The sequence below is a fragment of the Macaca thibetana genome, chromosome 16 (assembly GCF_024542745.1).
Source record: "Macaca thibetana thibetana isolate TM-01 chromosome 16, ASM2454274v1, whole genome shotgun sequence".
NCBI classification, from domain to species: Eukaryota; Metazoa; Chordata; class Mammalia; order Primates; family Cercopithecidae; genus Macaca; species Macaca thibetana.
The window spans coordinates 46212020-46228764 of NC_065593.1; the positions used below are offsets into that span (position 1 = coordinate 46212020).

Genomic DNA, 16745 nt, shown 5'->3' on the forward strand with positions numbered 1-16745 from the left:
GAGCCACCGCGCCCGGCCAGAACAAGTTATATTTTTATGTGGATCATTCCTGATTCAGTCTACATGTATTCATTTTTTTTTTTTTTTTTTTTGTCGCCCAGGCTGGAGTCCAGTGGCGTGATCTTAGCTCACTGTAACCTGTGCTTCCCAGGTTCAAGTGATTCTCCTGTCTCAGCTTCCCGAGTAGCTGGGATTTTTTAGAGATGGGGTCTTGCTATGTTGCCCAGGCTGGAGTGCAGTGGCTATTCACAGGCAAGAACGTAGGGCACTACAGCTTCAAACTCCTGGGCCCAAGGGATCCTCCTGCCTCAGCCTCCTAAGTAGCTGCAATTACAGGTGTGCACCATTGTGCCCAGCTGAATTATGATTTTTTTGAAAAACAATTCAATCTGAGGCCAGACGCGGTGGCTCATGCCTGTAATCCCAGCACTTTGGGAGGCTGAGGAGGGTGGATCACCTGAGGTCAGGAGTTCAAGACCAGCCTGACCAACATAGAGAAACCCCGTCTCTACTAAAATTACGTAGTCAGGCATGGTGGCACATGCCTGTAATCCCAGCTACTTGGGAGGCTAAGGCAGGAGAATTGCTTGAATCCAGGAGGCGGAGGTTGTGGTGAGCTGAGATCGCGCCATTGCGCTCCAGCTTGGGCAACAAGCACAAAACTCCGTCTCAAAAAAAAAAAAAAATTTAATCTGAGTACCAACATGAAATATTTTAAAGATATTTAAAAACTTTTTTTTTTTTTTTTTTTTTTTGAGACGGAGTCTTGCTTTGTCACCCAGGCTGGAGTGCAGTGGCGCTATCTCGGCTCAGTGCAACCTCTGCCTCCTGGGTTCAAGCAACTCTCCTGCCTCATCCTCCCGAGTAGCTGCGACTACAGGCACGAGGCCTGGCTAATTTTTGTACGTTTAGTAGAGATGGGGGTTTCACCATGTTGACCAGGCTGGTCTCGAACTCCTGACCTCGTTATCCACCCGCCTCGGTCTCCCAAAGTGCTGGGATTACAGGCATGAGTCACCTCGCCCAGCCCCCAGCCTGCATTTTCTAAATTGTATGTAATTCATACATACTGCATTTACTTTGAAAAATCAAATATATAAATTAACAATGAAATATATCTTTTGGCTCAAGGTTAAAACAAAACAAAAAAAGAATGAGTATAGATCAGAAATCCAAGGAGAGGATTTGAGGCAAGATGGTGACATGAAAGCAAAATGAAAGTATTTGAAGGAAGAGCGAGTGATCAACATCTTAAATGGTGTTGATAGGTCAAGTCAGATGAGAATTAGGAGAACAGAACAACTAGTAGCTGGGAGTACAGGTGTGCACCACCATGCCAGGCTAATTTTATTTATTTTTAATTTTTTTTTGGAGATAGGGACTTACTCTGTCACCCAGGCTGGAGTGCAGTGGCATGATCACATCTCACTGCAGCCTTGACTTCCCCAGGCTCCAGCGATTCTCTCACCTCACCTCCTAGATGTAGCAACCTGAAGGTCATTGGTGAACTTGACAAGAGAAGTTTTGGTGGATTGGTGGAGGTAAAAGCTGATTGGAGCAGGTTTAAGAATAAGCAGGTTTTTTTTTCCGGCTGGGTGCAGTGGCTCACGCCTGTAATCCCAGCACTTTGGGAGGCTGAGGCAGGCGGATAATGAGGTCAGGAGATTGAGACCATCCTGGCCAACATGGCAAAACCCCGTCTCTACTAAAAATACAAAAATTAGCTGGGCATGGTGGCATACACCTGTAGTTCCAGCTACGTGGGAGGCTGAGGCAAGAGAATCGCTTAAACCCGGGAGGCAGAGGTTACAGTGAGCCGAGATCATGCCACTGCCCTCCAGCTTGGACAACAGAGCGAGACTGTCTCAAAAAAAAAAAAAAAAAAAAAGAATTTTTTTTCTACTATTTAACACTGTCTTTGAAAATTGATAATTAAAGAAGCATTTATCTTGCCTTTCTGGTAGGAACTGTGTTTTAGGATAATCAAATATTCTGTTGATAAAGAAAAGCTTTACGGAATGAACTAGAATTTGAACATTATCATTTTGCAAACCTCATGAAATTATTGATTAGGACAGATTGTTAATTGGCTTAAAATCATCAGGAGGGCCGAGTGAGGTGGCTCACACCTGTAATCCTAGTGCTTTGGGAGGCTGATGCCGGTGGATCACCTGAGGTCAGGAGTTTGAGACCAGCCTGACCAATTTGGTGAAATCCCGTCTCTACTAAAACAATACAAAAATTAGGCCGGGCCCGGTGGCTTACATCTGTAATCCCAGCACTTTGGGAGGCCAAGGTGGGTGGATCACTAGGTCAGGAATTCAAGACCGGCCTGGCCAAGATGGTGAAACCCCATCTCTACTAAAACTACAAAAATTAGCTGGGTGCAGTGGCAGGCACCTGTAATCCCAGCTACTTGGGAGGCTGAGGCAGGAGAATCGCTTGAACCTGGGTGGCAGAGGTTATTGCCATGAGTCAAGATTGCGCCACCGCACTCCAGCCTGGGCGACAGAGTGAGACTCTGTCTCAGAAAAAAAATAGAAAAATTAGCTGGGTGTGGTGGCATGCACTGGTAGTCCCAGCTACTCGGGAGGCTGAGACAGGAGAACTGCTTGAACCTGGGAGGCGAAGGTTGCATTACACTGTCCTTATTCTGAACCAGTGGCCATTCATGTTGTTACAACCAAGGTGTCACTAGATAGTGTGTTTTATGATGAGATGTAATATGAAATATACAACATGCTATGATCTGAATGTTGGTGTCCTCACAAAATTCATATGTTGAAACCTGACCTCTAAGGTGAAGTTTTGAGGAGGTGGAGACTTTTGGGAAATTATTAAGTCTTGAGGGATCTGATCTGTCATGAACAGAGCTACTGCCTTTATAAAAGAGGTTGAGGCTGGGTGCAGTGGCTCATGCCTGTAATCACAGCACTTTGGGAGGCTGAGGTGGGCGGATCACCTGAGATTGGGAGTTCGAGACCAGCCTGACCAACATGGAGAAAATGCTGTCTCTACTAAAAATACAAAATTTGCTGGCTGTGGTGGCGCATGCCTGTAATCCCAGCTACTTGGAGGCTGAGGCAGGAGAGAATCGCTTGCACCCAGGAGGCAGAGGTTGTGGTGAGCCGAAATCGCACCATTGCACTCCAGCCTGGGTAACAAGAGCAAAACTCTGTCTCAAGAGAAAAAAAAAAAAGAAAGAAAAAGCTGAAGAGAGCTTCCTTACCCCTTTTGCATGTGAGGATGTGGCAACAAGGTAGCATCTTGGAAGCAGGGCCCAAGCTCTTACCAGACATTGAATCTGCTAGAGCCTTCATCTTGGACTTCTCAGCTTCCAGAACTGAGAAAATAAATTAATTTTCCTCCCTCCCTCCCTCTCTTCTCCTCCTCCTTCCTCCCTTCCTTCCTCCCTTCCTCCCTTCCTTCCTCCCTTCCTCCCTTCCTTCCTTCTTTCCTCCCTCCCTCCCTTCCTTCCATCCTTCCCTCCCTCCCCCACCTCCTTCTCTTCCTTCTTTCCTCCCTTCCTCCCCCCTTCCTTCCCAGGCTGGAGTGCAGTGGCGCCATCATCACAGCTCACTGCAGCCTCAACCTCCTAGGCTCAAGCAATCCTTACAAGGATTGCTTTCCGAGTAGCTGGGACTACAGGTATGCACCGCCACACCAGGCTAATTTAATTTTAATTTTTTAAAATTTTATTTATTTATTTGAGACAGAGTCTTCTTCTGTTGTCCAGGCTGGAATGCAGTGGTGTAATTTCAGCTCACTGCAACCTCTGCCTTATGGGTTCAAGCAATTCTCCTACCTCAGCCTCCCAAGTAGCTGGGATTACAGGCACCTGCCACCATACCTGGCTAATTTTTGTATTTTTGTATATATTGTATATATTGAGATGGAGTTTCGCTCTTGTTGCCCAGGCTGGAGTGCAATGGCTCAATCTTGGCTTACTGCAACCTCTACCTCCTGGGTTCAAGCAGTTGTCCTGCCTCAGCCTCCTGAGTAGCTGGGATTACAGGCATGTGCCATGACGGCCAACTAATTTTTGTATTTTTAGTAGAGATACGGTTTCTCCATGTTGGTCAGGCTGGTCTTGAACTCCCGACCTCAGGTGATCTGCCCGCCTCTGCCTCCTGAAGTGCTGGGATCACAGGCATGAGCCACCGCACCCAGCCTTAATTTTTATAATTTTAGTAGAGACAGGTTTCTCCATGTTGGCCAGGCTGGTCTCAAACTCCTTACCTCAGGTGATCTGTCCACCTCGGCCTCCCAAAGTGCTGGGATTACAGGTGTGAGCCACGGTGCCCAGTCAAATTTTTTTTTTCTTTTTCTTTTTTTTAGATAGAGTCTCTGTCAGCCAGGCTCACTTGCAGCAGCGCAATCATGGCTCACTGCAGCCTCGACTTCCTGGGCGCCAGTGATTCTCCCGCCTCAGCCTTACAACTAGTTGGGACTACAGGCTCATGCCACCATGCCCAGCTATTTTTTGTGTGTATTTTTGGTAGAGATGGGGGTGTTGTCACGTTGCACAGGCTGGTCTTGAACTCCTGGGCTCAAGCAATCCACCTGGCTCGGCCTCCCAAAGTGCTAGGTTTACAGGCATGAGCCACTGCTCCTGACCCCATTAATTTTTTTTTTTTAAAACATTTTTTAAAGAGATGAGGTCAGCCAGGCGCAGTGGCTCACACCTGTAATCCCAGCACTCTGGGAGGCTGAGACGGATGGATCACGAGGTCGGGAGATTGAGACCATCCCGGCCAACATGGTAAAACCCCATCTCTACTAAAAATACAAAAAATTAGCTGGGGGTGGTGGTGCGTGCCTTTCTTGAACTCCTGACCTCAGGTGAGCCACCTGCCTTAGCCTTCCAGAAGGCTGGGAGTACAGGTGTGAGCCACCATACCTGGCCTAGGATGTGCATGGTGGAGTGCAGTGGTGCTATCATAGCTCACTATAGCCTCAACCTCCTGGGGCTCAAGTAATCCTCCCACCTCACCCTCTCATGTAGCTGGGACTACAGGCATGTGTCACCATGCCAGATTAATTTTTATTTATTTATCTTTTCTGAGACAGTCTCGCTTGGTCACTCAGGCTGGAGTGCAGTGGCGTGATCTCAGCTCACTGCAAACTCCGCCTCCCAGGTTCAAGCGATTCTCATGCCTCAGTCTCCTGAGTAGCTGGGTAACACCAGCAACACCATGCCTGACTGATTTTTGTATTTTTAGTAGAGATGGGTTTTCACCATGTTGGCTTCACCATGAAGTTTCACCATGTTGGCTAGGCTTGTCTCGAACTCCTGACCTCAAGTGATCTGCCTGCCTCGGCCTCCCAAAGTTCTGGGAATATGGGCGTGGGCCATTGCACCTGGCTCTGTTTTTTCTTTTTTTTTTTTTTTTTGAGACAGAGTCTCATTCTGTTACCCAGGCTGGAGTGCAGTGGCATGATCTTGGCTCACTGCAATGTCTGCCTCCTGTGTTCAAGCAATCTTCCTGCCTCAGCCTGCCGAGTAGCTGAGACTACAGGTGTGCACCACCATGCCCAGCTAATTTTTGTATTTTTTTCAGTAGAGACAGGGTTTCACCATGCTGGCCAGGCTGGTTTCAAACTCCTGACCTCAGGAGATCTGCCCACCTTGGCCTCACAAAGTGCAGGGGTTATAGGCATGAACCACTGTGCCTGGCCCTAATTTTTAATTTTTTTGTAGAGACGGGCTCTCCCTATGTTGCTCAGGCTGGTCTTGCTTGGGCTCAAGCAATCCTTCTGCCTCAGTCTCCCAAAGCACTGGGATTACAGGTGTGGACACTGCACCTGGCCAGACATAGAAGATTTGAACAATTAACTACCTGAATCTATTGAACTTATGTAGAACCCTGCACCCAGCAATTAGACAGTATGTATCCTTTTCATGCATACACAGGACACTTATCAAAATTGACCACTTAGTCACAAAACAAGCTTCAATAAATACCAAAGAATCAATATCACATAGACCACATTTTCTGGCCACAACATAATTAAGTAGGAAATCAAAACATTAAAAACCATGCATTTAGAACTGGGCCCAGTGGCTCACGCCTGTAATCCCAGCACTTTGGGAGGCCAAGTTGGGCAGATTACGAGGGCAGGAGTTCGAGACCAGCCTGGTCAACATAGTGAAACCCCGTCTCCTCTAAAAGTACAAAAAGTAGCCGGGCATGATGGTGCGCGCCTGTAGTCCCAGCTACTGGGGAGGCTGAGGCAGGAGAGGCTTGAACCCAGGAGGCAGAGGTTGTAGTTAGCCAAGATCCTGCCACTGCACTCCAGCCTGGGCAAATGAGACTCCATCTCAAAACAGAAACAAAAACTATGCATTTAGGCACAAAAAATGAACTCCCTTTCCCTTCCCTTCCCTTCCCTTCCCTTCCCTTCCCTTCCCTTCCCTCCCCTCCCCTCCCCTCCCCTCCCCTCCCCTCCCCTCCCCTTCCTTCCCCTCCTCTTCCTTCCCCTCCCCTCCCCTTCCTCTATCTTTTTATTTATTTATTTATTTAAGATGGAATGTTACTCTGTTGCACAGGATGGAGTGCAGTGGCCTGATCTTGGCTCACTGCAACCTCCGCCTCCTGGGTTCATGCCATTCTCCTGCCTCAGCCTCCTGAGTAGCTGGGACTACAGGCACCCGCCACCATGCCCAGCTAATTCTTCATATTTTAATAGAGACGGGGTTTCACCGTGTTAGCCAGGATGGTCTCGATCTCCTGACCTCGTGATCCACCCGCCTCGGCCTCTCAAAGTGCTGGGATTACAGGCATGAGCCAACGCACCTGGCCATTTCTTTGTTTTTTTTAAGACGGCATCTCCCTCTGTTGTTCAGGCTGGAGTGCAGTGGCGTGATCTTGGCTCACTGCAACCTCTACCTCCTGGATTCAAGTGACTCTCATGCCTCAGCCTCCCGAGTGGCTGGGATTACAGGCATACACCACACCCGGCTAATTTTTGCATTTTTAGTAGAGACAGGGTTTCAGCACGTTGGCCAGGCTGGTCCTGAATTCCTGACCTCAGACGATCTGCCTGCCTCAGCCTCCTAAAGTACTAGGATTACAGGTGTGAGCCACCATGCCCGGCCATAAAAAATAAACTTTCAAACTTGGAGTCCAAGCCAAGAGTTGTGGGGAAGTATCTTCAGAAGAGGGAATGAAGACTCATAGCCAGGCAGATACCCCAAAAAGTCTGTACCACATTCTAGGCCATGTTGTCCAGTGCATGCCCGCGTGCGCGCGTGCACACACACACACACACACACACACACACCCTTGTCCCAGTACAGCCTAAGATGACGTCACCAAGCATGACCCAAAAACTTCAAGGACAACCACAATTCATATTATTCCTTTTTTTTTTTTTTTGAGATGGAGTCTTGCTCTATTGCCCAGGCTGGAGTGCAGTGGCCCGATCTCAGCTCACTGCAAGCTCCGCCTCCCAGGTTCACACCATTCTCCTGCCTCAGCCTCCCGAGTAGCTGGGACTACAGGCGCCTGCCACCTCGCCCAGCTAGTTTTTTGTATTTTTTTAGTAGAGATGGGGTTTCACCGTGTTAGCCAGGATGGTCTCGATCTCCTGACCTCGTGATCCTCCCGTCTTGAAAGTGCTGGGATTACAGGCTTGAGCCACCATGCCCGGCCCAATTCATATTATTCCTAAAGGAAAAATTATTCAAAGTCATGTCCAGCTAGTATCCAAAGGCAACATCAAGTACATAATGTCTTAGGGATGTCTACTCTTCTAGTTCAGGTTCACTCCTACCTTGGCATGGATCTACATCATTCCACCATCTAATTTTTAAAATTTTTTTGAGATGGAATCTTACTCTCTCACCAAGGCTAGAGTACAGTGGCACAATCTTGGCTCACTGCAATCTCTGCCTCCTGGGTTCAAGTGATTCTCCAGTGTCAGCCTCCTGAGTAGCTGCGACTAGAGGTGTGCACCACCATACCCGGCTAATTTTTGTATTTTTAGTAGAGACAGGTTTCACTGTGTTGGCCAGACTGGTCTTGAACTCCTGACCTCAAGTGAGCTGCCTACCTTGGCCTCCCACAGTACTGGGATTATAGGCATGAGCCACTGTGTCTGGCCTCATTCCACCATCTAAGGACTAAAAAATAAAACTGCCAACTGCCTCCACCCTGTGCCCACTTGGGTTTCCTTCCATGCGTGAAAGCGCTCAGATTGTGCAAGGATCAGGACAGATCGATTGAACTGATGGACACTTAGTTCATTTATGCAGGTGCAGTGCCAATATTTTGAGCATTTATGTTCATTGCATTCCATTTTTTTTTTCTTTTTTTCTTTTCTTTTTTTTTTTTTTTTTTTTTTGAGACGGAGTCTCGCTTTGTCGCCAGGCTGGAGTGTAGTAGCATGATCTCAGCTCACTGCAGCCTCTGCCTCCTGGGTTCGAGCAATTCTCCTGCCTCAGCCTCCTGAGTAGCTTGGACTACAGGTGTGTGCTGCCACACCTGGCTAATTTTTGCATTTTTAGTAGAGGCGGGGTTTCACCATGTTGGTCAGGATGGTCTTGATTTCCTGACCTTGTGATCCACCTGCCTCGGTCTCCCAAAGTGCTGGGATTACAGGCATGAGCCACCGCGCCCAGCCTGCATTCCATTTTTTCAACAACTTAGACCTTCAGTCTATGGTTCTCAGTCATTATCTTTGCATTAATCTCCAAGTTCCTTCTCCCTCTCCTGATTAAAAAATTAAAAAATGTGAGGCCGGCACAATGGCTCACACCTGTAATCCCAGCACTTTGGGAAGCCTAGGTGGGAGGATTGCTTGAGATTAGGAGTTTGAGACCAGCCTGGATAACACAGTGAGACCCCATCTCTACAAAAAGTTAGTGGGGCATGGTGGTACATGCCTGCAGTCCCAGCTACTTGGTAGGCTGAGGTGGGAGGATTGCTTGAGCCAGGGATTTGAGGGTGCAGTGAACTATGATCTTGCTATTGCACTGAAGCCTGGACAACACAGTGAGACCCTGTCTTTAAAAAAAAGTCAAATGGACTGGGCACAGTGGCTCACGCCTGTAATCCCAGCACTTTGGGAGGCCAGGGTGGGCGGATCATGAGGTTAGGAGTTTGAGACCAACTTTGCCAACATAGTGAAACCCCGTCTCTACTAAAAATATTAAAAAATTAGCCGGGCGTGGTGGCAGCCGCCTGTAATCCTAGCTACTCGGGAGACTGAGGCAGGAGAATCGCTTGAACCCAGGAGGCAGAGGTTGCAGTGAACCAAGATTGTGCCACTGCACACCAGCCCTGGCGACAGTGCAAGACTCTGTCTAAAAAAAAAACAAGTCGAATGGTACAGTAATTTTTTTTTGAGACAGGATCTTCTCCTTCAACTAGGCAGGAGTGCGGTGGCACAATCATGGGTCACTGCAGCCTTGACCTCCCAGGCTCAGGCAATCCTCCCACCTCAGCCTCCTGAGTAACTGGGACCACAGGCACACACCATCACACCCAGTTTTTTAATGTTTTGGTAAAGACTGAGTCTCACTATCTTGCCCAGGCTAGTCTCACACTCTTGGGATCAAGCAGTTCTCCTGCCTCAGCCTCCAAAAGTGCTGAAATTATAGGTGTGAGCTACTGCACCCAACCCAATCTATTTCTTTTCTTATTTTCTTTTCTTTTTTTTTTTTTTTTTTTTTTTGAGATGGAGTCTCACTCTGTTGCCAGGCTGGAGTGCAGGGGCACGATCTCTGCTGACTGCAACCTCTGCCTCCTGGGTTCAAGCGATTCTCCTGCCTCAGCCTCCCGAATAGCTGGAACTACAGGCACATGCCACCATGCCCAGCTAATTTTTGGATTTTTAGTAGAGACGGAGTTTCACCATGTTGGCCAGGATGGTCTCGATCTCTTGACCTCGTCATCTGCCCACCTCAGCCTACCAAAGTGCTGGGATTACAGGTGTGAGCCACCGCTCCCGGCCAGCCCAATCTTTTCTTTCTTTCTTTCTTTTTTTTTTTTTTTGAGATGGAGTCTTGCTCTGTCGCCCAGGCTGGAGTACAATGGTGTGACCTCGGCTCACTGCAACCTCTGCCTCACAGGTTCAAGCAATTCCAATTCTGACTTGGCCTCCTGAGTAGCTGGGATTACAGGCACCCACCACCATGCCTGGCTAATTTTTGTATTTTTAGTAGTGACGGGGTTTCACCATCTTGGCCAGACTGGTCTTGAACTCCTGACCTCGTGATCCATCTGCCTCGGCCTCCCAAAGTGCTGGGATTACAGGCATGAGACACTGTGCCCAGCCTCCCAATCTATTTCTATAATCAGTTTTGCACTTGCCAGCATTTTAGTGACCAAGACATGTTAATCTAATTTTATTGGTTCATTGAATTTTTCCTAACACAAAATATTCCTAAATATACACACATATGTAGTATCAATTTTAAGGTATATTTCCTTATATATTACCACTACAATTTCCCAATTTTAATTGATTGGCAATACCTACTGTTAATCACTACTCACATGCAATAGGGGGAGAAAAAAAAAGGGACATTCACAATAGCTACCATAAAGAAAAGGGACACCTCCAGGGAAGCACCATACTTGGTCATTGGTCCAGGAACTGTGTTGTGTCTTGCTGGATAAGGCTGTACAGATAAATGATAGAAGCAGTCAATGACAGAACCAACAAAGTTCACAAGCCTCGTTTTTGTGTAACTCACTTCCTGGACAGTGAGTTCCTTAGTCCCTGTGGTCTACCTGTTTGGAAGACTTCCCTTGTATGACAAGCATCCTTCAGGAATGCTCCAAAGACGAGCAATGAGTAGGGTTTCCTGTTGGGAACTGTGTAATTTGAACCATCCACTTCCTATGATTGCGGGAATCTTTTGTATGTCTGTCTGGGGTTGAGTCTTCCTGCAACATTGGCTTAAAAAAAATCTCAGGCCTTGGTTGGCCAGCACTATGTATTGTTTTTTCCTGGTGCAATAACTCCTAAAAAACCTGGTAGCTTGAGCATTTCATTTTGGGGGAGTCACTGCTAAAAAACTCAACCCAGTAAGCTTGTCTTCTTTGAGAATTTCCAGGCCTGGTAAGGATTCAGAGCAAGGCTTGCTTAGGGGGGTTTCCTTCCTTCCTTCTATCCTTCCTTCCTTCCTTGAGCAAGGCTTGCTTAGGGCGGTTTCCTTTCCTTCCTTCCTTCCTTCCTTCCTTCCTTCCTTCCTTCCTTCCTTCCTTCCTTCCTTCCTTCCTTCCTTCCTTCCTTCCTTCCTCCCTCCCTCCCTCCCTCCCTCCCTCCCTCCCTCCCTCCCTTCCTTCCTATGGGGTTTTGCCATGTTGGTCTTGAACTCCTGGCCTCAAGCGATCCATGGGCCTTGGCCTCCCAAGGTGCCAGATTACAGGTGTTTGCCACTGCGCCTGGCCCAGGGGGGTCCTTTCGTCCATTCCAATTCCTCTCCAGTTAAGGGCCTTAGCCCCATGGTATGGATGGTGAATAATGGGGTTGGAGGTGTCTCATGGGAGCCTTTCTCCCCGATCCACTTTTTTGTTTGTTTATTTTGAGATGGGAGTGTCTCACTCTGTCACCCAGGCTGGAGTGCAGTGACTCAATCCTGACTCACTGCAACCTCTGCCTCCTGGGTTCAAGTGATGCCCTTGCCTCAGCCTCCCGAGTAGCTGGGATCACAGGTGTGCACCATAATGCCTGGCTGATTTTAATATTTTTAGTAGAGACGGGGTTTCACTATGTTGGATAGGCTGGTCTCGAACTCCTCACCTCAAGTGATCCGCCTGCCTCGGCTTCCCAAAGTACCGCAACCGGCCTCTAATCCATTTTGGAAGATTAGCGTTACATGATTGTTGCATTCCACAACTATCGGTAGATTATCTTTAGAGGGGGAAGCAATTTCACATTTGTCCAGCAGAGGGAGCTCAGTGGGAGATACTTTGGAGAGCCCTGAGGTTTGGGTTTTTCTTTTCTTTTTTGTTTTTTGAGATGGAGTTTTGCTCTTGTTGCCCAGGCTGGAGGGCAGTGGGGCAACCTTGACTCACCGCAACCTCTGCCTCCCGGGTTCAAGCGATTCCCCTGCCTCAGCCTCTGGAGTAGCTGGGATTACAGGCATGCGCCACCACACCCAGCTAATTTTGTATTTTTAGTTGAGATGGGGTTTCTCCATGTTGGTCAGGCTGGTCTCGAACTCCCAACCTCAGGTGATCCACCTGCCCCGGCCTCCCAAAGTGCTGGGATTACAGGCGTGAGCCACCGCGCCCGGCACCTAGTTTCTTTCATGTCTTGCTCAAATCTTGCCTTTTCGGTGAGACCTGCCTGACCTCCCTATTTAAGATTGCAATTGCCTCTTCCCTAGTCTCCACGAACTTCTTACCCTGCTCCATTATTTCCTCCAGAGTACTTAGCATTTCCTAACATACTATTCTATTGCAATGGTAACCAACGAATATCATTATTTGATATGTTTACTATTATATTTTTCATCTTTATTCTTTCTATAATTTAAGCTCCTTTAGGGCAGGGGTCTTTGCCTGTTTTGTTCACTGTGCTTAGGATAGTACCTGGCATGGAGTAGGTGCTCGATTAGTAAATTATTCAATTAATGAATCAATACTCTTATTCCAACAGCTAAGATCTGGCCAGATGCGGTAGTTCACGCCTGTAATCCCACCACTTTGGTAGGCCAAAGCGTGAGGATCACTTGATCTCAGGATTTTGAGACCATACTGGGCAACATAGCAAGACGTCATCTCTACTTAAAAAAAAAAAAAAAAAAAAAAATAGCCAGGCCTCAGGAGGCTGAGATGGGAGGATCGCTTGAGCCCAGGAGATCAAGGCTGCAATGAGCTATTATCATGCCACTGCACTCCAGCCTGGGCAGCTGAGTGAGACTCTGTCTGAAAACAAAGAAAATATCTTACAGTTTTCTTTTTTTTTTTTTAAGACAGTCTCACTTTCACCCAGGCTGGAATGCAGTGGCACGATCTCAGCTCACTGCAACCACCGCCTCCCTGATGCAAGTGATTCTTCTGTCTCAGCCTCCCGAGTAGCTGGGATTGCAGGCACTCACCACCATGCCCAGCTAATTTTTGTATTTTTAGTAGAGTTAGGGTTTCACCATGTTGGCCAGGCTGGTCTTGAACTTCTGACCTCAGGTGATCCACCCTCCTCGGCCTCCCAAAGTGCTGGGATTACAGGGGTGAGCCACCGCGCCTGGTCAAGAGTTACTTCTTTACTTCCCCCAGGAGTGTGGCTTGCCAGAGCACCTCTGTTAGTTTGATTGCCTTACCAAGAACCATGTTTTCTTCTTACTTCTTAATCACTCACCAGTTTGAGCCTGGTGTTCCTCTTCTGCGATGTTCTGTGTGTCGGCAGCTCACACAGAGGCAGAGCCTGAAGCGAGAGCTGGCCATTCCATTTCCTTGCTATTGACTGGTTTAGTAAGGGTCATGTATCTTAGTTTGGGTTCACTAGAGCACAGCCTGAGACAGGGATGCTTGTGCAAGTGATTGATGGACAGACTGTTCTCCGGAGCAGGACATAAGGGAAGCGGGGAAAAGGGAAGCAAGGATCTGCTCTCATTTGGAGATCAGATGCAGCCTGAGCCCATGGGGAGCTCCAGAGCATGAAATACTCCCCTCATGGAGCAAGGGGACAAGCTTTTGCCCTCTTGGAGGAAGATAGTGCCAATTCTGATACGTTTAGTTTCTTCTTTTTTAAAATTTATTTATTTATTTTTTATTTTTTAGAGTTGGGGTCTTGCTCTATTGCCCAGGCTAGAGTGTAGTGGTGCAATCATAGCTCATGGCAGCCTGGAACTCCTGGCCTCAAGCGATCCTCCCACTTTGGCCTCCTAAAGTGTTGGGACTACAGGTATAAACCCCCGCTCCTGGTGCATTTTGCACTCCCACCAGCCAACTATGAGCATGTTTATTTCCCACACAGCCTCTGCCACAGGGTGTATGGTCGAGCCTTTGAATTTCTGCCAATGTGATTAATGAGAAATAGTCTCATAGTGCAGTTTTAATTTGCATTTCTCTTCTAAGTGAAGTTGAGCATATTTTCACATATGTAAAGGCCATTTGTAGCCCTTTTTTGTGTGAATAAACCATCAGCTAATGCCTTTTGCCCACTTTTCTAATAGGAAAGGATTATTTTAAAAAAACATGCTGCATTAATTAAAGGTACATGGTAATCTGCTATAACAAAGAGGCGCCAGAATCCAGTGGCTTAGGTAAGACAGATCCGAAAAAAGATCATTTATTTTTCATGTAGCAGTAAGAGGTGAGCAGCCCGGGGTTTTCAGAGTGACTCTGCCATCCTCAACATGTGGCTTCCATCTCTGTGGCTAAGGTGGCTACGCCAGGTGTTACCACTTCTCAATCAGCAGGAAGGAGAAAAGTGAAGAGCAAGCAACTTTATTCCTTCTAAGCATGGGATCTAGAAGTTGCACAACTCCCTACTGCTCACCTCTCATTGGCCAGAACTTAGTTTCATGGCCACAACTAGCTGCAAGGAAGGCTATTAAGTCCAGTCTCTGGCTGGGCCACCATGTATCCACAAAAGCTTAAGGATGGGCTTTCCATTACTTTTTTTTTTTTGAAATGGAGTCTCACACTGTCACCCAGGCTGGAGTGCAATGGCGCAATCTCTGGTTACTGCAACCTCCGCCTCCTGGGTTCAAGTGATTCTCCCACCTCAGCCTCCCGAGTAGCTGGGATTACAGGCATGTGCCACCACACTTGGCTAATTTTTGTATTTTTAGTAGAGATGGGGGTTTCACCATGTTGGCCAGACTGGTCTCGAACTCCTGACCTCAGGTGATCCGCCTGCCTTGGCCTCCCAAAGAGCTTGGATTACAGGCATGAGCCACCATACCCAGCCTTTTTTTTTTTTTTTTTTTTTTTCAAAGACAAGGTCTCTCTCTGTTGCCCAGGCTGGAGTGTAATGGCATAATCATAGTTTACTGCAGCCTCAAACTCCTGACCTCAAGTGATCCTCCTGCCTTGGCCTCCCAAAGTGCTGGGATTACAGGCGTGAGCCACCTCACCAGCCAGTGCATCATTAAGTGACTTTCTCAAAGTCTCACAGCCAGTTGATGGTGAAGACAGGATTCCTGCTCAGGAAGGAAACTCATAAATGAAGCAGGAGTTGTTAGGGAGGTAGGAGAGCCAGAGGTATTCTGGAAGCTCTCCTGGCTTCTTTCAGCATGCTGTGCTCCCTTGTCTCACCCCTGCTCCCACCTGAAAGTTCCCCACCCACCCTGGCCTCATCAACTCAGCACTAATGTCTTCAGCTGAGACCATGTGAGAGGCAGGTGCTGTGTCTCAGTGTCTGTGGTCCTGGTCCTCGATATGCCTGATTCTCCCTCCACGGAGATTCTGAATGGCTGGGTCAGGTCTCCCTCTGTTTGGCACAGAGTTCTGGCCAGAGCATCACATCCTGTTTTGTTTGGTTTGGTGTTTTTTTTTTTTTTTTTTTTTTTTTTTGAGATGGAGTCTCGCTCTGTCGCCCAGGCTGGAGTGCAGTGGCCGGATCTCAGCTCACTGCAAGCTCCGCCTCCCGGGTTCACGCCATTCTCCTGCCTCAGCCTCCCAAGTAGCTGGGACTACAGGCGCCCGCCACCTCGCCCGGCTAGTTTTTTGTATTTTTTAGTAGAGATGGGGTTTCACTGTGTTAGCCAGGATGGTCTCGATCTCTTGATCTCGTGATCCACCCGTCTCGGCCTCCCAAAGTGCTGGGATTACAGGCTTGAGCCACCACGCCCGGCCTGGTTTGGTGTTCTTGAGGAGTTTATTTGGGCAGACCCAGGGTGAGAGGGCCCTGCACCTGTAAGATGTCGGGCCTCTTGGTGGTGACACGTGGCTTGTTGCTGGCCATAGAGGACCCAGTGGGGCAGCAGGACTCAACCTTGGAGTCATGGAGCTGCGTGACTGCTGGCCGGTTGCGCTTGCTGGCTCTGGTCTCCTCCACCTTCATGATCTGGATCAAGTGGGCCCAGATGTGATGCTGGGTGCCCACGTCTTGGTCTGCAGAAAACAGGAGAGGGCAGGGTGACTGTAATCACTGGGATCTGGGCATTTGGCAAACCTCCTGTCAAGTACCTGGCACATTCTGTCAGGCACATCAATTGCCTGGGAGCCCCCACTTGGGATTAACTGGGGGACTGGGTGACCACGAGTGGTGTAGAACCTCCAAAGTCACTTTGAGGGGCACAACCACAGCCCCTCAAAGGTGACAAGATCTTCCTGTTTGTTCCTCTGTTTAAACCACTGCTGCAAGAAAAAGAGTGTTGAGTTTAAGTGCGACATGTCCTACTTTTGTTTTTTGTTTGTTTTATATATTTTATTTTTTGATTTTGATTTTTTATTTTTTAAGAGTCTCACTCTGTCGCCCAGGCTGGAGTGCAATGGCATACGATCTCGGCTCACTGCAACCTCCACCTCCCAGGTTCAAGCGATTCTCCTGCCTCAGCATCCTGAGTAGCTGGTATTACAGGTGCCCACCACCACACCTGGCTATTTTTTTAATTTTTATTAGAAATGGGGTTTTGTCTTGTTGGCCAGGCTGGTCTCAAACTCCTGATCTCAGGTGATCCGCCCACCTCAGCCTCCCAAAGTGCTGGCATAAGCCACTGCACCCAGCTTTGTTTAATTTTTGAGATGGGTCTCTCTCTCTCTCACCCAGGCTGGAGTGCAGTGGTGCAGTCATGGCTCACTGCAGCCTTGACATCCTGGGTTCAGGTGGTCTTCACACCT

At 48.0% G+C, this 16745-nt stretch overlaps 1 protein-coding gene and 1 non-coding gene across 2 annotated transcripts in view; both read right to left on the reverse strand.

The window, feature by feature from the left end:
• Positions 1–16745, reverse strand: part of ATP5MC1 (ATP synthase membrane subunit c locus 1) — a 73633-nt gene that overhangs the window by 7636 nt on the left and 49252 nt on the right. The gene's annotated exons all lie outside the window — the stretch shown is intronic.
• On the reverse strand, positions 16169–16296 carry LOC126940031 (small nucleolar RNA SNORA68). Its single transcript, XR_007720556.1, has one exon. It is a non-coding gene; the product is annotated as a small nucleolar RNA SNORA68 (small nucleolar RNA).